Source organism: Symphalangus syndactylus, chromosome 6 (assembly GCF_028878055.3).
Source record: "Symphalangus syndactylus isolate Jambi chromosome 6, NHGRI_mSymSyn1-v2.1_pri, whole genome shotgun sequence".
In the NCBI taxonomy this organism is placed as follows: domain Eukaryota; kingdom Metazoa; phylum Chordata; class Mammalia; order Primates; family Hylobatidae; genus Symphalangus; species Symphalangus syndactylus.
This window is the reverse complement of record NC_072428.2, coordinates 144,101,250-144,125,678: the sequence shown is the minus strand read 5'-3', so window position 1 is coordinate 144,125,678 and position 24,429 is coordinate 144,101,250. Positions and strand designations below refer to the sequence as shown.

The 24,429-nt window shown below is 41.1% G+C and overlaps 1 protein-coding gene across 5 annotated transcripts in view; it reads right to left on the bottom strand.

Annotated features, from left to right (window-relative positions):
* The window catches only part of DPP6 (dipeptidyl peptidase like 6), a 1,185,884-nt gene that overhangs the window by 288,164 nt on the left and 873,291 nt on the right, over positions 1 to 24,429 (bottom strand). The window lies entirely within an intron of this gene.

Genomic DNA, 24,429 nt, shown 5'->3' with positions numbered 1-24,429 from the left:
AGGAGAGCCACACTGATGTGCTGGATTGGGAAGGGAGAATAGCTGCAAAGAGAGAGGAGAAAGGGAGGACAGCTGTGGCTGGGCAAGGTGGGGTGGAGAGTGGAGACACAGAGGCTGCCGTGCTGCGGCTGGAGAGTGGCTCTCAAGAGGCCATGTTAAAAGAAGGCACTGTATGCAGAATGTGGAAAGCAGCAGAAATGATTTCCCACCAAATCCTCTCCATCTGGAGGCTTGGTGCAGGGTGTGGCTGGCCGTGTGGTTGCATGCTGATGGAGGTCCTGCTGCTCAGGTGTGGCTTGTGTTTGATATTCTAGAATGAAGGTAGGACGTTTGGGGAATGGGTGGCCCAATTTTAGGAATAATAGATTTTATTATCAGTTAGAAGCTCAATTTAATCAGGACAACATAAAACAACGAGGGAGTAATGTAGGGTTCCAGACAAAGCTCTACCATTGATTACTTTGTGACTCAAACAAGTGTCCAATTTGAGCCACTTGCTTCATCTACTTTTTTTTTTTTTTTTTTTTTGAGACGGAGTCTCACGCTGTCGCCCAGGCCAGAGTGCAATTGCACAGTCTCCACTGACTGCAACCTCTGCTTCCCGGGTTCAAGCGATTCTCCTGCCTCAGCCTCCTGAGTAGCTGGGATTACAGGAATGCACCACCATGCCCGGCTAATTTTATATTTTCAGTAGAGACGGGGTTTTGCCATGTTGGTCAGGCTGGTTTCAAACTCCCAACCTCAGGTGATCTGCCCGCCTCAGCCACCCAAAATGCTGGGATTATACATGAGACACCACACCCAGCCTGCTTCATCTATTAAATAAGGTTTACAGCATCTGCAACCCTTAACTCCCTGGTTTATGGTTATTTAATAAACAAAACAACATTCAAATACCATTTAGAAAGTAAATGTCACTACACACCTGTTATGAGCAGAATGTCTGTGTACCCCAGAATTCATATGTTGAAACTTTACTCCCTGATGGATAAGGAGCTGTGGACTTCAGGAGGTAATGAGGATTAGATTAAGTCATAGGGGCAGAGCTCTCATGAATGAGATTAGTGCCCTCATTATAGTGATGAGAGAGCTTTTTTCTCCTCTCTGCTCTTCACCACATGAGGCTACAACAAGAAGTCAGAAGTTTGCAACCTAGAAGGTGGACTTCACCAGAACTGGACCATGCTAGCACCCAGATCTTAAACTTTCCCCAGAACTGTGAAAAATAAACTTCTGTGAAGCTGCTCAGTCTACGAAATTACAGAAGCCCAAATGGACTAAGACAAGTCCTATTAGAATGGCTAAAATACAAGATAATGACAACACCACATGTTGACGAGGACACAGGCAAACTGAGTCACATATTGCTGGTGGGAATGGAAAATGGCACAGTCTTTCTGGGAAACAGTGACTGTTTTTTTAATGAACTAAACATCCAATCTCCATGCAAACCAGCAGTCGAATTCATAGACAAGAATCCCAGAGAAATGAAAACTTACACTCACATAAAAATCTATACATGAATGTTTATAGAAGCTTCCTTTGTAATAGCCCAAAACTGGAATAAACCCAGATATCCATAAACGAGTGAATGGTTAAACTGTTACACCAATACCATGGAATATTACTCTGCAATAAAAAGGAACCAACTATGATTACATGAACAGCTTGGGTGGATCTCAGGAATTATGCTAAATGGAAAAAGCCAATCTTAAAAGGTTACATATTTTATAGATCTGTTTATATAACATTCTTGAAATGATATTATTAGAGATGGTCAATAGATTCATGGTTGTCAGGGATTAGGGAGGAAGGGAGGGAAGGAGTGGCTGTGGCTGTCAGAGTATCACGAGGGGTCCTCATGACAGAACTGCTCTGTATCTTGACTATGGTGGTGTCTTAGTCCTTTTTGTGCTGCTAAAACAGGATATCACAGTCTCATAATTTGTAATGAACAGAAATCTAATGGTTAGCAGTTCTGGAGGCTGGAAAGCTTCAGATCAAGGGGCCCACATCTGTCAAGGGTCTCTGGAGGAAGGCGGAAGGGCAAGACGGCGAGCTCACAGCCTCAAGCTGTTTTTGTAATCAGCATCAATCCATGGCCTAAACACCTTTCATCGGGCTGCACCTCCCAGCACTATTTCAGTGAAGATTAAATTTCCAACACATGTTTTTGTAGGAACGCATTCAAACCATAGCAGGTGCTATTAGGTTTGTGTTATTACACAAACCTACACATATAATAAGATTGCACAGAACTAAATACACCCATATGCCACACACACACATATAAAAGCAAAATGGGGAAATCTGAATAAGATTAGTTGATGTCAATGTCTTGGTTTTGATATTGTACTATAGTTGTGCAAGATGTTAACTTTAGGGGAAGCCGGGCAAAGAGTACATGGGATCTTTGTTTATTATTTCTTAAAATTGCATGTGAGTCTCTAATTATTCCAAAATGCAAAGCTATATCTTCCAAAAAATAAATAACATACATGAGATAAAGTGTTAGCACTATTAGAAGAAGTCTCATTGTTAGAAACAAGGATACCTTCTATTGGTAAAGAATAGCTGCTTGCTTATTACACACACACACACACATACACACACACACACAGAGACACTCCTCTAGGATGTCTATGAGAGATGGGGAAGCAAGAACAAATTTCTAGAACCAAAAGACAAAACATCTCTCTTGGATAACCAAAGAGGTCCACTTTCTGTTGTTGTAGTTGCTTTGGGGGATTTTTTGGCATCCTACAAACATTTGCTGAACCACTATTTTGTGTGAGGTGCCCCTCTCTCAGCACTGGATATAAAATGAGTAAGACACTCTACCCATATCCATCTCCTAGGCTAATGAGATAAAGTGATGTGTGTTTGTATGTAACAAGCAACATCATTTATCTGAACTAATACAGGTCTTCTATCAAAAAGATTCCACCTTATCTAACCATGGTGGAGGGTAGAACTGTTCATTGTAAAAACATGTACAAGTCACATGAGTCAGAAGACACGAGGTAATAAGTAGTTTTGGCCATCACAGCTATAATTAGGCCCTTTGCAGAGATGGCTGCATGAAACCATCTATAATGTAATAATGGACACAAATTCATCACAGGCAAGTTACCAGATACACTCTAGCACAGTAAATGAATTTAACAGGCAGCCAACTTGGAGTTAAAATACCATTTATACTGAGAGTTTGAAAGAATTGAGAAAAGATGATTCAGTATCAATGTCTTACAAAGGTGAGAGGTTAGAAGTCGGAAATTACAATCCAATAAGCAAAAGTCTAGCACCACATAAAACGCTGGGATTAAGCTAAAAAAGAATATTTCAGATGAGTGAATAAGGGTGAAAATCAGTGCAAACCCTGGGAAAAGAATAAGAGAATTCTCCAGATGAGAAACGCAAATACAGGTGCACATGTACACACACACACACACACACAGAGAACAACACAGACACAAATAATAAAAAAAACATAAATTGGAAGAGATTTTACTCCAGGTTCAATATAATATTTGATTTGATGCTAATGTAAGACCTCACTGTCAAAGACAGAATGTTGGTCGTAGAAGCAATATGCCAGTGCAGAACTCAAAGAGATTTTTAGCTACATAGGACAGGTGCTGCAAGAAATGACAAGCTCATTGTCACAAGTTGGTACCTACAAGAGGTAGGAAATTCAATTTTCAGCCTAACTCTTCTCTACTCTCTCCTTGCTTTGAATCACCCTTTCTTTTGACCCCATGTAACACCTCAGGGTCTTTCTTCATTTCCTTCTCCCACCTGAAATGCCTCTCCATCGATATTTTTGACCTAGATTTCTGCACCCTTTTCAAGACTCAATTTCAAGGCTGTCAAGTGAAGCCGTTTGGAACCATATCATCCCACAAATAGGCAGTTGATCTCAATACCACTCATTTTGTACTCAGAATTTGCTACTTAACATTGTTAGTTAATTAACAGAAGTCTTCTCTCTTCAGTTGGACTATGTGTCAAGAAAGGTAAGGCCAGGGATATTCTTTCTTTCTTTCTCTTCCAGGGGTCAGAGACTATTTTGTTTCATGGAACATACCCAGCATCTAACACACCGCATACAACATGATAGCTGCTCAACAAAAGTCTATTAACCAAAGGAATAAATGAATGGATTGGTTTTAGTTTCGTATGATTATATGTGATATTGAAGACAAGGGTCAAGGCAGGTGCTTTTGTTTTTCCAAAGAGAATATAAACAGCAGTGATCATTTCTGGAAAGGAATGAATGGATCTATTGAAAGCAAAGATTTATTCCAGAAAACGCATATATAACTTAAAATACATTAAGTGGAAATCCTATCAAATGAACCACAGAGGTAAAGTAGAAATAACTTGGGAAGGGCAAGTCATAAGAACAGCAAAGGGGCCAGGTGCACACTTATCTTCCTACAGACGAGGAAGTTTGTTCTGTAGTGTTTGTGAACAGACTGTCCCACTGTGTGCGTGTGTGAGCATGTGTGTAAATGTGTGTGTGTGCTCATGTGCATGTGTGCATGCATGTGTAAAAGTATATGTGTGTGCATGTGCATGTGTGTGTGAATGAGAGAGACAAAGTGATCTATAAACACTGGAAGAGGTATTGAAATGCTTGAGAGTATAAGATAGTGTATTATACCACAGGTACCAAAGAGTAAACAAATACAGTTGTAGAAACAAGGGCATTAAATTTAGATCAAAACTAACATGTCTACAAACTAAATCCCCTAGTGAACTCGCTTGTAAGCTTGCATCTTAGATGTGATGAATTCTTTAGAAAATACTCTGAAAATGTGTAAGAAAGTCTCAGCAGACAAGATGGTTATACAGCAGGGCTCACTTGCATGGGCAATGCAAAGAAAGATAGTACTGGGTTCCTGCAACATGCTGTTTTAAGTTAACAGAGAATACCCTCCTATTAAATACACATGGATACAACATAATGAAACTGAAAATACGTAAAGTGTGCAATAAGGGAAATATCTAGATGCCAGAAGTGAAGATAAATCCATGATGAGAACATTGAGTTTTGGCAAAAGTCTGGGCAGCTAGTGGGGCAGCAGGTCTGAATATATAGGCCTAGGGTCTGAGGTTGTGATGACCTCACAGAAACAGGATGAGTGCCTTGGGCCCTCCTGGGGTTAGGATCTAAAACTGTTGGCCCTTAATAAAGCCAATACCCATACATAGATTAAACTTTCTTGGAAATGGGACTGGAACTAGAAAATTCTATCTACCTGAACTGAAACAGTTTACCAGTCACAAATATTCACGGAGATGACTACTAAAGGAGACCAAATTCAGAAGGGAAGTGTAGTTGTCAATGATTAGCAATAAATTGTTGAATATGTATAAATTAAGCTGTATAATTCAGTAATGATTACTATGACTAATTGACAGAAGGTTAAAATGATGGAATCAAAATACCCGAGGGCAATAACATGAAATGAGTACGGGGATGACTGGAGGGGAATACAGCAATAAAGAACATATGATCGCTGGGTGCAGTGGCTCAGCCTGTAATCCCAGCACTTTGGGAGGCCAAGGAAGGCGGATCACTCAACACCAGCCCCGCCAACATGGTGAAACCCCGTCTCTACTAAAAATACAAAAAAAAAAAAAAAAAAAATTAGCCAGGTGTAGTGGCATGCTCTTGTAGTCCCAGCTACTTGGGAGGCTGAGGCAGGAGAATCACTTGAACCTGTGGGGTGGAGGTTGCAGTGAACCGAGATCATGCCACTCCACTCCAGGCTGGGCCACAGAGCACGACTCTGTCTCAATTAAAAAATATATATATGATCAATCCTAAAAAATGCATTAAAGGGAAAGAGGGAAGCAAAGGAAAAGCATGGTATTTAGAAAAAACTAAATATTATTTTAGGAATAGTTCAAGTTTACCAGTACAGTTGACCCTTGAACAACACAAAGATTAGAGATGCCAACTCCCTGTGTAGTTAAAAATCCATGTATAAATTTGGCTCCTCCAAAACTTAACTACTAATAGCTTTACTAATAACATAGTCAATTAACACATATTTAGCATGTTATAGGTATCATATGCTGTATTCTTGCAATAAAGCAAGCTAGAGAAAAAGAAAATGTTATAAACATCATAAGGAAAAGGAAATACATTTACAGGACTATAATAAGTTCACGTTTTCTGTTTACAAGATGAATCGTCTGTCTAACATGGTGAGTAACCATTCACTCTACAGTACCCATCAAGCAATTCAACTTTTTCTTTCTTTTATTTTTTTTGAGACGGAGTCTCGCTCTGTCGCCCAGGCTGGAGTGCAGTGGCGCGATCTCGGCTCACTGCAAGCTCCGCCTCCCGGGTTCACGCCATTCTCCTGCCTCAGTCTCCCGAGTAGCTGCGACTACAGGCTCCTGCCGCCACGCCCGGCTAATTTTTTTGTATTTTTAGTAGAGACGGGGGGGTTTCACCGTGTTAGCCAGGATGGTCTCAATCTCCTAACCTCGTGATCCGCCCGCCTCAGCCTCCCAAAGTGCTGGAATTACAGGCGTGAGCCACCGTGCCCAGCTCAACTTTTTTTTTGCAATGTCTTGACTTTCTCTGCTTCTTGGGAGCACTCCCAGCATTACTAGTGGCACTTCGTATGTGTCCCATGGTTTTATTTAAGGTTTACTGTATTGCACTACCCATGAGGAAAAATACGTGAGAGATCACTTTTTCCTGTGATCCACAGCTTACTGGAGAAAAGAACTGCTCATGTGGAGATGATTGGCATCACGTGGCATTTCATGCAGCTACTTGCAATCTACCACACTTGAGCTCACCATGATAGCAGCAGCAGGTGGCTACAAAATTATTACAACACTACAGTATGCACCACAGTTAATCTTATGCAGTTGTGATTGAGTGCTGTATCTTTACATTTGTTTACATTCTTCTGGACTGTGAATGGTGCCATGTACAGTCTATAAGTATGTGTGTGTATAAGTTTTGATCAATTTTAACTTTTTATAATTTGTGTATATTTTATAGAAGAAAATACCAAAAAGACTAGTATCTACACATTATGCATTTAAGACCATCTAACTTGGCCGGGCGCGGTGGCTCACCCTTGTAATCCGAGCACTTTGGGAGGCCGAGGCGGGCGGATCACGAGGTCAGGAGATCGAGACCACGGTGAAACCCCGTCTCTACTAAAAATACAAAAAATTAGCCGGGCGTGGTGGCGGGCGCCTGTAGTCCCAGCTACTCGGAGAGGCTGAGGCAGGAGAATGGCGTGAACCCGGGAGGCGGAGCTTGCAGTGAGCCGAGATTGCGCCACTGCACTCCAGCCTGGGCGACAGAGCGAGACTCTGTCTCGGGAAAAAAAAAAAAAAAAAAAAAAAAAGCCCATCTAACTTTTCTTAATTGTTTTGATATTCTAGGCTACTCAGTTCATCTGTGAGTTTTCTCAAATTGTAATAAATGTCCAAAAATTATTCTAAAATATTGTAAAAAATTCACCTATAAGTGGACTTGTACAGTTCAAACCTGTTATTCAACTGTAATCATAGTAATTATAGGCAGGTTAAATTCCTTTAAGTTAGATGTTTAAAAACATATGCAATTCAGAAAGGACATAATTAAAGTATAAGGGCCAAGAAAGGTGTAAAGTAAGGGTTAGGTAAAGACATTCCAGGCAAATAACCAAAAGGAAAACAAAAACTAGTGCAATTATATTCCCAGCAGACAAATATAACTTTGAGAAAATAGAAATGGAAACAAAAAGACACACAAATTTCATTGCTAGGAATACAGAGAGTTAATGAGAAAAAGAAATAATTGATCAGGAAGCAATTAGAGTCCTTAACTTGTAGGCATTTAGCAACATGGCCTCATAATACATAAAGCAAAAGTGTATAGAATTATAAGATGTTTAATACATTGCTCTCAAAAACTGATAGGTCATAGAGACTAAAATCTAGTAAGGATAGAGAATATTGCAACAATATAACTAATAAGCTAGTGGCCAATTGAAGAGTCCTCCTTCAATGGTTATAAATTAATCCTTGTCATGAAAATTGATCAAATACAAAGTCTCAAATATACAGAAATTTTATCTCAAACTAAGTAAACTCTTGATTGTATTGTAATAAATTAAGAAAATTCCTAATTTATTATAATCAGCAACTTTTTGTGAAAAGGGTAAATAAAGCATATATTCGGAAATGAAATAATACATGAGTAAAAAATTATAATACAAAATATGAAATATTTAGCATTGAATGTAATGAAAACTCAGTATCAAGACTCATAGATCCAGCTAAAATAATAGAGAAAAATTCGTACCCATTATTTCATAGAAAGGATAGAAAACTGAAAATAAATGTGCCATATTTTATCTTAAAAATTTAAAAATAGATTAAATGCAAAGATAGCAGAAAGAAGGAATCAAGACAATAAGAGTAGGTACTAGAGAGATTAAGCAAAGAGAAAAAGAGAAAATGAAAACCAAACTATAAGTCTTTGAGGATAGTACTAATATACACAATTATATAAAAATTGATCAAGATCAAAACAGAAAAGGGACAAACACTGTAAGGACAGGAAATGAAAATGGAATTAGTAGGAAAATATCATATGAAAATATACAAAACTTTATTAAATAATTTTGAATATTTAAATGTAATTGGTAATTGTCTAAACAAATCTTAGAATTGACTCAGGAAGAAATATACCTGGATAGAAGTATAACCATTAAAGGAAGTGAAACAGTAGTTTAAAAGGAATTAATGAATCATCAGAGGATCAAGCTCAGATGGAACAGATACTCTCTTGCTCATAAAACTGACTAAAAATGTACAAATAAAAAAAAGATGAGGACCCTCAAAGTACATCTGTCAATGTATATTTAAAAAAGAATAACATATTTAAATAAGGTGTATTTTAGGAATGTAATCAAGGTTGGTTTAATATTGGACATTTCATTGAAGTAAATCATTATAGTAGTAGATTAAACAAAAAGGAACAATACGATCACCTCTATACGCAAAGAAAAATAAATTCTTTGAAAACACAGCGCATATTTATAATTCAAAATATAACAATTAAAACAAGGGATAGAAAAGATCTACATTAATCTTCTCAAAAAAAAAAAGAGATACCAAAGCATACAGAAAACACACTTAGGCATGAAAATATGGAAATATTCATTTTAAATTAAGAGGAAGACTAAAGTGCATGCTGTCATGGTTTCTGGGCTAACATTGGATGGAAAAGAGTAGCTAGTGTAGGAAGGCACAAAACAAACAAACGAGATAGGCAAGGACAGGGAGAAACAAACCTCTCATTGTTTAAAATTTCATATAGGATATCCAAGAGAATCCAACCATTTGAACTTTGCAAGAAAACTGGTAACTTCACTACATACAAGATTCCTACTAATGAGTCTTTAGCATTTCCTTTCACTGGTAACACTCAATGTAAAGTGAGTGATTAAAAAGAAGCACTAATTTACCCTATTTTAAAATTATACAGAAATAATTATTCTAAAATATATTTAAGACATCTATGACGAGTATTATAACATTTTATCAGAAGACTTAAAAGAAGTCTTTGTGCTTATGTTATCTAGCATATTCCATGATGGGATAATTCAACATCATAAAGTAGTCAATTCTCTCCAAGTTAGTATCTCAATTCAATATCATTTCAATAGGAATTTTAATACAATTTAAAAGCTGATTCCTGATTTACATGGAAGAGTAAAAGGCAAATAATAGCCAAGGCAATTTTTAAAAAGAGACTTAGAAGGGACTGACCATATCAGGGTGCAAAGATTTATCATAAAGCTATAGAACGTCTAATGTGTGGTATTGTGTAAGGATAGATAAATAGAACAGAAGAGAAAGACAAGAAATGGATCATGCATACATGGTCAAGATCATGATAAAAACTACCAGGAAATGATGCAACATTCATGATGAAGAGTTGACTATTACTGTAGGAGAAAAATAAACTTACTTTCTCTAGAATATAAATAAAAATACATTCTGAAAAGATTATGGACCCAAACAAAATGTATGACTTTTAGAAGAAAAACACATGGAAGCTATTTTTGATTTTTAAAATAAACTTTTAAGTAAAAGAATAACATGTCCAGAAAAAGTACACAAATCATGTGTACAGTTCCATGAAGTTTTGCAGTGAACCTACCTAGTCTAACGACCATGCAAATCAAGAAACAGAACTTTATCAGACACTAAGAAATCTCACGTGCACCTATCAATCATTACATTCTAACTCTGCATCCGAACCTGACTTTTATTTCCATAGATTAGTTGGGCATTTTTTGACTTTGCAGATATGGAAACATCATAGTTTTATTCTTTTATGTCTGACTTCTATTTCTTAACATTATATTTATGAGAAAAGGAGAAAAAGTAAATAAGTAAATAAAAGAAGAACAGAGAGTCTAGAGCCTGGAATAATTTTTTTTTTTTTTTTTGAGACAGAGTTTCACTCTTGTCACCCAGGCTGGAGTCCAGTGGCACAATCTTGGCTCACTGCAACCTCCACCTCCTGGTTTCAAGTGACTCTCCTGCCTCAGCCTCCCGAGTAGCTGGGATTATTAGCTCGGCTAATTTTTGTTGTATTTTTAGTAGAGATGGGGTTTCACCACATTGGCCAGGCTGGTCTCGAACTCCTGACCTCAGGTAATCTGCCCACCTCGGCCTCCCAAAGTGCTGGGATTACAGGCATGAGCCCCAGCCAACCTGGAATGATTAAAATGGCCGAATATCCATGTAAGAGTAGACCCTGAAGGAAAAACAAGAGAGGATGGGACAGAAGAAACACATGAAGAAATCATGGCTGAATGGAAGACTACCAAAAACAGATGTGCAAAGTTCAGAAACTCTAAACAAATTACATACAAAGAGAATGACATCTATGCACATTGTATTCAAACTGCTGAAAATCAAAGATAAAGATAAAATCTTGAATGAGTTAAGAGAGAAAAGAAACATACACAAAGGAAAAAAAGATGAGAATGGTAATAGAGTTCCCCTCAGAAACTAAGCTAGCCAGAAGACAAGGAATGATATAGTTAAGTACTAAAAGAAAAATAATGTCCACCTGAAATTCTTTATGCAGCAAAAAAACTTTAAAAAATGAAAGCGAAATAATTCTTCAGATAAACAAAAGTTGAGAGAATTGCCAGTAGACCAGCATTACAATGTTAAATAAATTCTTCAGACAGAAAGAAGATAAAGCCAGAGGAAATTAAGATGGGAAGCAGAGGTTGCAGTGAGCAGAGATCGCACCATTGCACTCCAGGCTGGGTGACAGAGTAAGATCCTGTCTCAAAAAAAAAAAAAAAAAGAAAAAAAGGATTAAGAATTAAGAAATAGGCCAGGTGTGCTGGCTCATGCCTCTAATCCCAACACTTTGGGAGGCCGAAGCAGGCAGACCTCCTGAGGTCAGGAGTTCGAGACCAGCCTGGCCAACATGGTGAAACCCTGTCTCTACAAAAATGCAAAAAAAAAATTAGCCAGGCACGATGGTGGGTGCCTATAATCCCAGCTACTCGAGAAATGGGAGGCTGAGGCGGGAGACTCGCTTGAACCCGGGAGGCAGAGGTTGCAGTGAGACAAGATCATGCCCTAGTCTGGGCAACAGAGTGAGACTCCATCTCAAAACAAAACAAAACAAAAACAAAAACAAGAATTAAGAAACAGATAAATATAAAGCTGTTTTTTTTTTCCTTAAAGATAGTTGATTTTCTAAACTACAAATAATAACAATGTATTATGGGATTTAAACATATGTAGAAATGAAATGAACAACAAAATATCAGAAAGGATGGTATGGTGAAATGATGGAAGAATACTGCTGTAGGCTTTTACATGATATACCAAAAGTGGTCCATCATTCAAAGATAAACTGTGATAACTTAAAGATGTCCATTGTAAACATAGATCAACCATTAAAAAGTAAAACAAAGAGCCTGTTAATCCAATAGTGAAAATAAATTGGAATAATAAGAAACTCAAGTAGTCAAAAGAGGACAGAAAAAATTGAACCAAAAATCAGAAGAGAAGCATAAAGAAACAAATACTACTTTTACTGGCAAGAACCACAATTCCTTTTGCACCAACCTAATAGCAAATGGTAGATTTCAATTAAATCATGCTGACAATTACATCAAATGTAACATTTAAAATAGGAGTCAGCACATATTTTCCATAAAGAGACATATAATAAATGCTTTTGGTTTTTCAAGCCATACGGTCTGTATTGCAACTACTTTGGAAGTACAAAAACAGCCTTGGACAATATCTAACAAATGCTCGTGGATGTTTTCCAGTAAATCTTTATTTACAAAAATAGGCACTAAGCTAAATTAGGCTCAGGGGCCATAATTTGCTAATCTGTTCTCAAAATATTCTTTTTTTTAAAATTTTATTATTATACTTTAGGTTTTAGGGTACATGTGCACAGACAGAGATTGTCACACTGAAAGAAAAAAAAAGCAAGACCTAACTACACGTTATTTATAAGAAACATATTTTAAATGTAAACATATGAAGAGGTTAGAAGTAAAAGGATGGAAAAAGTTCTACCAGGCAAATACGAATCAAAAGAAAGCTGCAATGGCTTATTATCAAACAAATGGACTGAAGAACAGAGAATATTAACAGAGACAAAGGAATACTACCAGGGACATTCCATAATGATGAAAAGGTCAATTCCATGATAAGACAAGAAAATCCTAAATGTATATGTCTTACTGTGAAAGCTTCAATATTTACTAAGAAAACTTGACAGATTTGAAAAGAGAACTAGACAAATCTCCAAATATAATGAGAGATTTCAATACTTCTTACTCAGTAATTGACAGCAAAAGTAATTAAATAGAAGACTGGAACAAAAATATCAACTAATTTGACCTAATTGACATACTTTACAACAGGTCACCCAAGTGCATCAGAATACACACCTTCAAGACCCTGGACGCATTCAACAAGACAGATCACACTTGTTAAATTTGAGCGTTCTGGATGTGAGTGGTTTTTTGTTTTTGTTTTTGTTTTTTGAGATGGAGTTTCACTCTTGTTGCCCAGGCTGGAGTCCAATGGCTCACCACAACCTCTGCCTCCAGGGTTCAAGTGATTCTCCTGCCTCAGCCTCCCAAGTAGCTGGGATTACAGGCATGCACCACCATGCCTGGCAAATTTTGTATATTTAGTAGAGACGGGGTTTCTCCATATTGATCCGGCTGGTCTCAAACTCCCGACCTCAGGTGATCCACCTGCCTCAGCCTCCCAAAGTGCTGGGATTGCAGGTGTGAGCCACTGTGCCTGGCCACAAGTGGTTTTAAGTAATGCCATCTGTACTTTTCTGTACACTTGAAATAGTTCATGATTAAACCATGACAACAAACCAAATATGCCATTACTTTAAAAGAAGTACAAGCTTTGAAAATTAGTAGATCTGAGTTTCCAATTTGGCTTCCCAAATTCCCAGCCGAGTGACCCTGGACATTCCATCATATTTCCTTTAGCCTTGGTTTCATCATCTATAAAATGGTGTAAGAGTTACCACAATAGGTTTCTTGTGAAGATTAAAGGAGATACTGTACGGAAAGTTTTTGACATGGTGCCTGGTACCTATTAATCACTCAAAAGTGCTAGTTATTATTATTTTATAAAATTGTCTCTGGGACAGGATAAGAGATTACATAAAAAGGCCAGGCATGGTGGCTCACGCCTGTATTCCCAGCTCTTTCGGAGGCCAAGGCAGGTGGATCACCTGAGGTCAGGAGTTTGAGACCAGCCTGGCCAACATGGTGAAATCCCGTGTCTACGAAAAATACAAAAAATTAGCCGGGCATGGTGGCAAGTGCCTGTAATCCCAGCTACTCAGGAGACTGAGTCAGAAGAATCGCTTGAACCCGGGAGGCAGAGGTTGCAGTGAGCTGAGATTGTGCTACTGTACTCCAGCCTGGTCAACAGAGTGAGACTCCATCTCAGAAAAGAAAAAAAGAAGTTACATAAAAGGAATAATGACACCATAAAGTTTACATTTCCCGAAAGAGCTAGGAAATTGGAGTAAGCCAGGAGCAGGAGGATAGCTTTATTTGGGACTGGAGCCATCCATGAGAAAGTTGTGTGAAGAAAAGGATAGACCTTACGGAGAAGAGTGGAATTGAAGTGCCACAGCAGAGAGGAAAGTTTGCCAAAACATGAGGGACTGAAGGGAACATTTTGGAGCCCAGATTCAGTCATTTTACTCGGTGCGTGTGTGCCTACCATGAAAGGAAGGAGTGGGGTCAGCTTGGGAGGGACATAGATGAAGCTGGAAACCATCATTCTGAGCAAACTATCGCGAGGACAGAAAACCAAACACCGCATGTTCTCACTCATAGGTGGGAATTGAACAATGAGAACACTTGGACATGGTGGGGGGAACATCACACACTGGGGTCTGTCGTGGGGTGGGGGGAGTGGGGAGGGAGAGCATTAGGAGATACACCTAATGTTAAATGACGAAGTTAACGGGTGCAGCACACAAACATGGCACATGTATACATATGGAACAAACCTGCATGTTATGCACATGTACCCTAGAACTTTAATAATAATAATAATGAAAAGAAGACCACTTGAGTAGAGAGAACTGGCTGAGAAAGAAAAAAGTTCTTGCTTTACCCACAAATCTTCACCTCGTCATCTGAGCCACATTTTCTCCATATAAAAAGTGAGGATAAAATCTTCTACCCTGTCCACTTAATGCGGTGGTTTTGTGAAATAAAAGAGGTAAACAGCATGAGAGAACTTGATAACTTTAAAATGGAATGGTAGTCCTTAGACCTATGTGGGGCCATCTGTCCCCATCGTGGGGCCTTTGTTTTCCCTGGATTTTACGCTACAGAGAGGGGAGACTGCTGAGTTCTCTACCAAGGCATCAATATGCTCTTTTGTTGACTTTGGTTGTATTTATTTGCAAGTATGCATTGCTCTATAAAGATGCTGGCAGAAAACTCACACCACGCACATTCCCAAAATGTATCGCCCTTAGAAGAAGGTGCAGTTATCACCCAGCTCTGCCACTGGGAGAGCTGAAACCCACTGCTGCAGGGTCTCTCCTAAAGGCCAACAGCAAGCTCTCCCCAGGGCATCTATACCATTTGGCCCCTTTAACCCAAGGTCCATGGGAACACTAACCATCAGCATTAAAGGTGGTGGTTTCAAGGAAAAGTCCCTAAGGATGAACATACTATAAATAATACTTTATAAAACTAACAATGACATAAAGCACCATGAGAAACAAAACAAAACAACAAACCTATAAACCTCTCTGAGCCTCCTTGCACACTTAAAGATGCCTATGGGTTGTACTAGCCTGTTCTCAGCTACAGTGCAGCAGCGCTGAGTTCCAGAACATAAACTAGGAGGCACTGCATATGGTCTGTTGTTAGGTTCCTTGAATTACAGAGAGGTATTTGGCAAGACTTTTACTGGAATTGTGTTTGATTATTTCCAGGAGATAACTGCAGCCTTTTGTCTAACAGACGTGCTGTCATCTATTTATAAGGTTGTTAATTTCATGCACCAGTGTTTTGTTCTTGGAATCAGTGACACCAACAAACTCGGGATGGCAGCTGGAAACTGAGCAATGATCTGGGAGCTCGCATTTCACCACATTTGGTATCTACACAATGGCCAAGGGCTCTCTGCAACAAATAACATTACCCGGAAAAAATGTTGACTCGGCATAGTTTACATCTAAAGTTCAATGTTAGACTGTCTCAATCAGTAATCATCTTTTTTACCTTCCAAAATGGTTTTTCCTTTATGAAATGATGACTTGGCCATGTTTCTTGGTATGAAAATCAGGACTGGAAATTTAAGTGTACATGTGAAATGCAAGCAGTTTCATATATTAATACTGGCCTGTAATTTGGTCCTGATTTTGGTAAATAAACATCTCATTGTTTCAATAGAAGTCTGTACAGAAGACAATTACCAAATTTTCTCTTTTTTTTTTCTTAACTGTTTTCTAGGTGTTGAATTGTGTCTCCTAGAAGAGACGTGTTGGAGTTGTTACCCTCAGGACCTTAGAAAGGGACTTTATTTGGAGGTGGAGTCTTTGCAGAGGTGATCAAGTTAAAATGAGGTCATTAAAAAAGATCCTTATCCAAATGACTGGTGTTGGTGTAAACAGGGAGAATGTGGACACAGAGACAGACATGCACACAAGGAGAGCACCATGTGAAGATGAAGGCAGAGGCTGGGGATGCATTGATGCACCTGGGAACACCAAAGATTGCCAGAAAACCACCAGATGCAGGAAGGAGGCCTAGAGCCAGCACTCCCTCACAGCCTCAGCAGGAGGCCACCCTGCAGACACCTCGATCTCTGACTTCTGGCCTCCAGAACCATGAGACAATACATTTTCACTGTCCAAGCCACCCAGTCTGTAGCACTGTTACGACAGCCCTAGCAAAATAATATGCTACTCAATTTTTTTTTTTTTTAATGGAGTCTCACTCTGTCGCCCGGGCTGGAGTGCAGTGGCACGATCTTGGCTCACTGCAACCTCTGCCTCCTGGGTTCAAGCAATTCTCCTGCCTCAGCCTCCTGAGTAGCTGGGACTACAGGCTCCTGCCACCATGCCTGGCTAATTTTCTGTATATATATATATATATATTTTTTTTTTTTTAGTAGAGACGGGGTTTCACTGTGTTAGTCAGGATGGTCTCCATCTCCTGACCCTGTGATCTGCCCGCCTCGGCCTCCCAAAGTGCTGGGATTACAGGCATGAGCCACCGTGCCCAGCCATGCTACTCAAATTCTAACTCATTAGGCATCGAACCGGGAGATACCAGCCCACAATTATGCTTCCATTCCCCTACTGGCCCCCACCGTCTCTCTCTCTCTCCCTCTGTCTCTCCCTGTCTTCTCTCTCTCTCTCTCTTTCTCTCTCTATTGTTCTCTCTCTCCTTCTCACTGTACTCAAATCACACCAGCTTTCAGTGCCTGGAAAAGGTCCAATTTTCCTGCCCGGAGGCTTTTTTGTAGTTCTTCCCTCTGCCTAAATACTAAGAAGCCCTCGGCTGCTTCTTCTGGACTTCTAGAATTTAATGATACTGAGACAATTTGTTATATAACCACCTGAGTGACATCAGCCAATTATTAGTTAATAACTTTGAGAATACTTTATACTTTTCTTTCTACCTCATATTTTAAAATTTCCTAAAATAAAACAAATGGACCAATACAATAATTCCTTTCAGAAGTCGGAAGAAATGGATTTTATCTCAAATAGAGCAGGGTGCTATTATTTTCCCAAAGGTGTTCAGATTCGCCTCATTTGTCAAGCTGAGATTCAGACTGGCATTTAAGGGCTCATTATTCTTAAAAAGCAGCGCATTCTTCAGTGTTGATGCCATTTCTTCAGTGCTCCTCTTCTCTGGTAATTCCATTCCCATCTCCAGATACCCGAGTCCTCCCTCCTTCGTAAACTACAAGGTACTCTGAGGCCTCCTGCTTTGAGGACCTGCTCCGTGTCAACTTTTTTTTGGAAGTTTCGGCCACAAAACTCCATCTTTCTCTTGCTATCCATTGTCTTAACACCTTAATATACAGAGGACATAAAGACTTGTGGAAATCCTTTCATGTTTTCTCAAAATTGTGCTCGAATGTCTTTTCAATGTTCATACAATGTCTACACGCCGCCCGTGTTCCCGTGTCAGCTGGAATGTGAATTCCTGGCACGTGAGAGTCGCCCCTCTCCTTCTCCATCCCTCAGAGCCCCCAACTCCACACTCATCCAGCAGCAGACAGTCACTGCATTTTTCAATGAAAGCATGAAGGAAAAAATAGGGCAGCTTTACTTCAATAGTTTTTGTAATTTGGGTCAAATGCCCTTTTCTTTTGCATGACTGAGATGAATGCCTAATCCTGGAAAAAGTTAAGTACTGCGCTGTTCTAAAAGTGAGATAAGGGTTTTTATGTACAAAGAAAAATGCGCCAAAGTGCAAATCCTACTGGATGTCAGAACCTGTGAGGCATAACCTTTTTTTTTTTTTTTTTTTGAGATGGCGTCTCACTCTGTCGCCCAAGCAGGAGTGTAGCGGCACATCTTGGCTCACTGCAACCTCTGCCTCCTGGGTTCAAGCGATTCTCCTGCCTCAGCCTCCTGAGTAGCTGGGATTATAGGTGCCTGCCACCATGCCTGGCTAATTTTTTTGTATTTTTCATAGAAACAAGGTTTCACCATGTTGGCCAGGCTGGTCTCGAACTCCTGACCTTGTGATCTGCCCGCCTCAGCCTCCTAAAGTACTGGGATTACAGGCGTGAGCCACTGCACCCAGCCATGCTACTCAAATTCTAACTCATCAGGCATCCTGTTAAAGAACAGTGAGGCACGGCCTCCTTTGCAAATAAAGACCATTCCTGCCTCTGCCCGCCTTACTTTTCCCTCTGCTGAATGAACCAAGAAGGCAAGGGCTTTTCTACTTGGCAAATGAGTGGAATTGTTATTTCCCACCTCCTCGACAATGGTATGTGAAATGCCTCCTCACAGAGAGTTTTTAACTCAGCTCACAGTGGAGAAAGGAAACCTGGAGCCAGCATCAGTGTGATGAGTCACATTGATGCAAATCTTACCCAGTTTATAATCCTAGGCTGGGCGGTCTTTCATCCATGGTCTAACTCACTGGCTTGAGAGATGGCAAAACAGAAGCCCAAGGGTTCATAACCTTCTCAAGGTCAGAGTAGAAGGCAGCAAGGCAGGAACACAGGCACGCATTTCCCTGGCGTTGAGCTCAGGACTCTTTCTCTAAAGCACAGTTGGGTTTGGGAGTCCCAGAAAGGAAGCAAAAGGGGAAGAAAGGGTAAGGCTGAGTGCAGAAAAGGAGGAAGCTGGCGGGAGACAAGGGCAGGAAGATGGCAATGGAGAAGGGGAAGACGGAGAGGACGCGTCAGGCAGGAAAGGAAAGCAAAGCAGCCAATATGAGCACAGACACAGGAGCTCAGCAGCCCTCATCCACATGAGCTTTCGTAACACTCCGCATGGCAGGGCAGTTTTAAAATCCATCACCATTGAATGAAAATCTTAACACCAATGTCAAAAAAAAAAAAATCAATGATACAATTGGGGTTTAAAAAACCCACAAAGTCCATCAAAATACAAATGCCCTTATACACACACCCTGGCCCCTGGCCTGGATCTGGGAGCCAGGTCAGAACAATCTGCCGGGCATTGTGTCTCTGTTCACACTGCCTCTCTAGAGACAGGGAAGTCCTGATATCCAGGCAGGGTCTGGGTCTGGTCTAGGTCAGATCTAGAATTCTGCTTGAAAGCCACAGAGCCATTTCATCCAACTGCATTAGTCCGAAACTTGTCCTTGATCGTTTACTGTAAGTTCAACGTCGTGGTAGGTGGTGTGTGCCAAGGGCGGAGGGGACGCACGATAAGGCATTGTGTTCCTTTAGGATACTTAAAGGTGGGAATCAGGTATGTATATTAAGAAGTTAAAAAAAAACACAAGAGTGGATATGATTAGACGGCAAAGAATCACAGAGGCAAGGAACAGCCTGGGAATTCAGTAATCCAAATGGTATCTTGCTGTAGATAACCTGGAGTGAGAAGGACAATGATTGCTATCTAAGGGGAATTTAACTAATTTCCTTTGATCCATCATTGATTCATTGATTCATTCATTGTTTATTTAGCTTGCACAATGGGGCAAGAAACTGAGGATACACTAATGAATAAGACATATTCCCTACCTTCAAGGAGCTTGAGTCTAGCAAGGAATATAGACCCCTAAACACCTACACCCATGAGCTGTCGTGCAGTTTTGGAAATAGCTTTAATACGTGGGCAAAATTAGAATGGTCGACTTCTGATGGTATGTTTTTACAACGTGAAAGTTTCCATCCATAATCCACTTAGCTGCCCTTTCTAATAATGCAAGATTAGAAGATGCTCCATGAGGATCATCCAGACCAGAGAACCCATAAGAATGACCGGACTCCTAGAGTGATCCTTTAAAGAACAACCAAAATCAATTCCTTGGAAGGTCACGATTTCTAAAATCACTCCCCAGGTGCCTGAATATATGGCACATTTTCTTCGAGAGCTTCTCATGGTTCTTCTGCCTATATGTAGGCCGCTTTCAGAGCACAGATTACTCACATCATATAATTAGGATGTTATTAACTATTTAATTGCTCTCAAAAGCTTTATGGTGACAATCTATAATTGCAGTACATGATCTAGCTGTGAAAATGCCATCCAGTTCACGAGCTTGATCATTTGTGAGTATGACTTGGGTCTCTGATTGAACAGCAGGAGGTTTACTCTCTTTTCTGTTTGAGCTCCCCTGAGTACCTAGAACAGAGCTATGCATATGGAAAGGGCTCAGGTTCTTGCAGCCAGGAGCTCCCCCTGCTCCACAGCTGGCGGAAGGACTGGGGCTCCGGGGTTGAAGCCCGTTCTTCTGAGTACGTGATGCATTTTTTTCATCCTATTTACATACACATTGGTGGCAACCAGGTCAAAGAGAGGATTTTTTCTTTTAATGTGCATGTCCTAAGATTCTGAATAAAGAGCTTGCCAGAGCTGATAATCAGTAGTCCAACATCTAAGTGAGACCAATTCATAATTGGAACAGCACAGTGTGAGAGTACAATCTAACTCTTAAGGTAAAATCCCATCTGTTTGGTTTTTCAAAGATTTGTAGAAAAGAAAGTCAGCTCTCTGTGATCCTAGGAAGGCAGCTTTCCTGCTCTCAGAATTATTAACCATGCAAAATGCACGAGTATTCAGTCGAGATGTGTGCTGTTCTGCCTTCCTCCTGCCAAGGAAATCAGAATCTAGCTGGACCGGAGCTATTAATCCCCAGTTCTCACAGAGTGCAGTAAACTGCATTTATGCCTGATATAAATATGGTCATTGATAGGGCAATGCTGATGAATGTGATGAACACCTGTCAGGTGCCCTCACAGGGCATCCTACCCTGCTGTGATGATATTACACAATTAACATGGGGCCTGGGAAGCTGATGGCCTGTGCTCCTTCCCATCTCAGCTCCATTCCAGCCTCCTGCTTGTCCCATGACAGCTCTGGCCTCAGCCTGGGTGGTGCCTGCGAGGATTACCAGGTGTTTCTGCTCTTTCTTCAACAGCCTTCAGCCAGCCTGCCAAATGGGGTGTTAGTTGTGTTCCCCCTCCTCTGTTGCTCAGTTTGCAAGGCTGTATTGAGGGTGGTTTGGTAACAGAGGAAGCAAGATCAGCTGGGGAAAAGTGGCTGTGAGCCTGCCCGTGTGTGCAGTTTTCCCAGATGACATGTTCAAACATCACTCCGTTTGCTCATCCTGGACATCATGCACTGTAGCCACGCTGGCCTGCTCCCTGTCCCTCCACCCTGAGACCCCTCCTCAGATCACAGGACCTTGTCCTGCATCTGCTGGGCCACTGCTTCCATGCCATCCCTGCCGTCCTCCTCCAGACACTCCCCTTTGCTCCCTATCCTTTACCTTACGTCACTTTCCTGTAGAGCACGTGTCCTGCCTGACACATGATAAACACATCTATTTATGTGCGGTCTTTCCAGCAGGATGTAAGATCCACGAGCGCAGGGGCTTCCCCGGCTCTGTCCACCACAGTATTCCCTGTGCCTGCGAGAGCGCCTGGTGCAGGTTCAGGGCTGAGTAAGTCAGCACTGGATAAATGGATGCGTACTGGCAGGAGGGAATCAAAAGGCTGACATTTCATGTGTTCATGGCATTAGTTTGGTAATATGTTTTAAATGCATCTTCTTTCTTCTTCTTCTTCTTCTTCCATTTCCTTCTCTCCCTGAGTCAAGATAAGCAGTGTCTTAAGCCAGAACAGACATGTGGACCAGTCAAGCCTTATCTGGCCCACACCTGCTGGCTAGTTGGGGCACCGATGATGGCGCTGTGGATCCAGAGGTGGGATAACAGCAGATCCTGTCATCAGATCTCAAAGTCCATCTGTAGCTGGGACTGAGGGGCCACCGGAGCTGGGTGCCTGCAAGAGCAAAGGGAGCCTGGCCCCTGCCCATCCCCACTAGATTCCTGTCTTCCTATGTAGGTGGCACCACTGCAGTAGCCGCCCCTGTTCTACCATCTCACCAGGCCCTTGTCTGTACCAGCAGAGAGCACAGGCCCTGGAGGCACGGCACCCATGTCCTCATCCTGCTCCCTTCAGACTCGCTCTGTGACCCTGAACACAGAGGCATAGTCTAGCATTCCTTGAACCTCAAATTCTATTCGCAGGCTCATGCCTTTTGGAACCTGTCCATGGCAGGACGGCCTTTTCTCCTAAAGAAACCCAGCCAGGGCCTGCAGCTGGCGATGCATTTGGCAGCTGTGGTCTCCTCTGCTGGATCAGGGCCTGAGGCTGTTTATATTTAGACAGTGGAAATGCTGCTGAAACAGCATAGCTCTTAATCTTGATAGTTTCACTCCCAGAGTGACAGCTGGGCGGGACCCATGGATCTGAGGAGCTGCACACTCCCTGTTCCTGTCTCCTTCCACACTCTAATTATCTCACTCTCTTCCCAAAGAGAAGCCACTGAGAAATAATGACAGTAAGTCCTCCTTGGATCATGATCATTATCACTACCATAATTATCCCTGGCATCAGCACGGTAATTAGCAGGTTTTCATCATCGTCCTTGTTACGGCCGTTTTCTTCTTCATCGTCCTCATCCTCCTCATGACCACCAGCACCGTCGCAACTCTCATCCTCACCATCAGTTACCATCATTAGGGCTAGACCCATGATTTGACTCCGTCTTAAATCTCTAGCAAGAGCTCATTTCCGGTACCAAAAGCTTGCCATTTAAGAACTCACCATGGGCATATGTCGTGGGTGAATTAAAGAATCAGAGGGGGAAACGTGTGGCTGTCCTTCCAGTTTCTAGTCACTGGGTTCTCCTCCCTCTTCTCCAATGACCCTTGTGGCCTCGTCTTTGCACCACTGGTCTATAACCTCAATGCCAACAACAAATGCCAAGATGCTTAAAGGAAGGCACAACTCATCACAGGTTGATTTTGCTCCCTAGTCTAAGCTTGCTTCCCTCACTACTGTATCCCAGCACAGTGCCATGTCCACACTTCTTGGTTCACCACGCCCATCACTGTCGTCCAGTGGGTGACACTGACTGTGGCCATCTCATTCCTTGTCGAGGCCATCATTATGGGCTGAGATACAGTGGATAGTCAATAATCACTTACTCGCAGAATATATTTTTTGGTTTGAGTAAAAAATAGTATCAGCTGGGCGTGGTGGCTCATGCTTGTAATTTCAGCACTTTGGGAGGCCAAGGTGGGCGGATCACCTGAGGTCGGGAGTTCGAGACCAGCCTGACCAACATGGAGAAACCCCGTCTCTACTAAACAGACAAAATTAGCCGGGTGTGGTGGCACATGCCTGTAATCCCAGCTACTCGGGAGGCTGAGGCAGGAGAATCGTTTGAACCCGGGAGGTGGAGGTTGCGGTGAGCCAAGATCGAGCCATTGCACTCCAGCCTGGGCAACAAGAGCTAAACTCCATATCAAACAACAGCAACAAAAAAATAGTACCTACCTTATTAGTAAACAAACGCATATTTTTTAAGCTTAGCTCTTCTACTTCAAATGCAAACATAACACGGACCATACCCACTGCTGAGAACGCATTAAATGTTACAATACTGAGAGGTTCTAAAAAGATACTAGAAATTATGTGTAAGGCTGTAGGAGATGTAAAAGCATAAAAAAAATAAGTTTCAGAAGACCAGGTTGTAATTTTTGAATAATAGAAAATAGATTTCGATTTACAGGTTGATTTCGCATCATCTCTACGCCAAGGTGCTTTCTTGGAATTGGAATGGCTAGAGATGCTCCCCTGAGCCATTCTGCCAAACAAGTGACCATCCCTGCTATCACTGCCGGGTCGTCTGCCTTGCTTTGTACATCTTACCGTAATAAGCCAGTGGCACCTGAGCAAATCGGTTTGTGTTTTTCCCAACTGGGAAACAGGTGGGGATGTGGTTATTAAAGAAAACACAACCTCGCTTGGTCCTAACCTCTGCATCCCCTCTTCCCACCCACAGTCATAAAACCAGAAACCTCAGCTTATAAAGAAGACAAGAGGATTAGCTAGGATGAGGTTTATGTGAAGAATTAAAATCATGTATTCATTCACTAATTTACTCAATCGATTACTTACATCATTACTTCAGATATCTAAGGAGGTGAATGAAGGGTGACCATGCTGTTACGAAGTCTGGAGACGGAAAGGAGTCTGGAGGCATGATCTGAAACTCTTGTTCAGCTGGGCCAAAGAAGGCTCAAGATGTGGATAGGAGAGCTGTCTGCAAATATCTGAAGGTCGTTAAGTATTCAGCATTGCTTTAGAACTGTACTG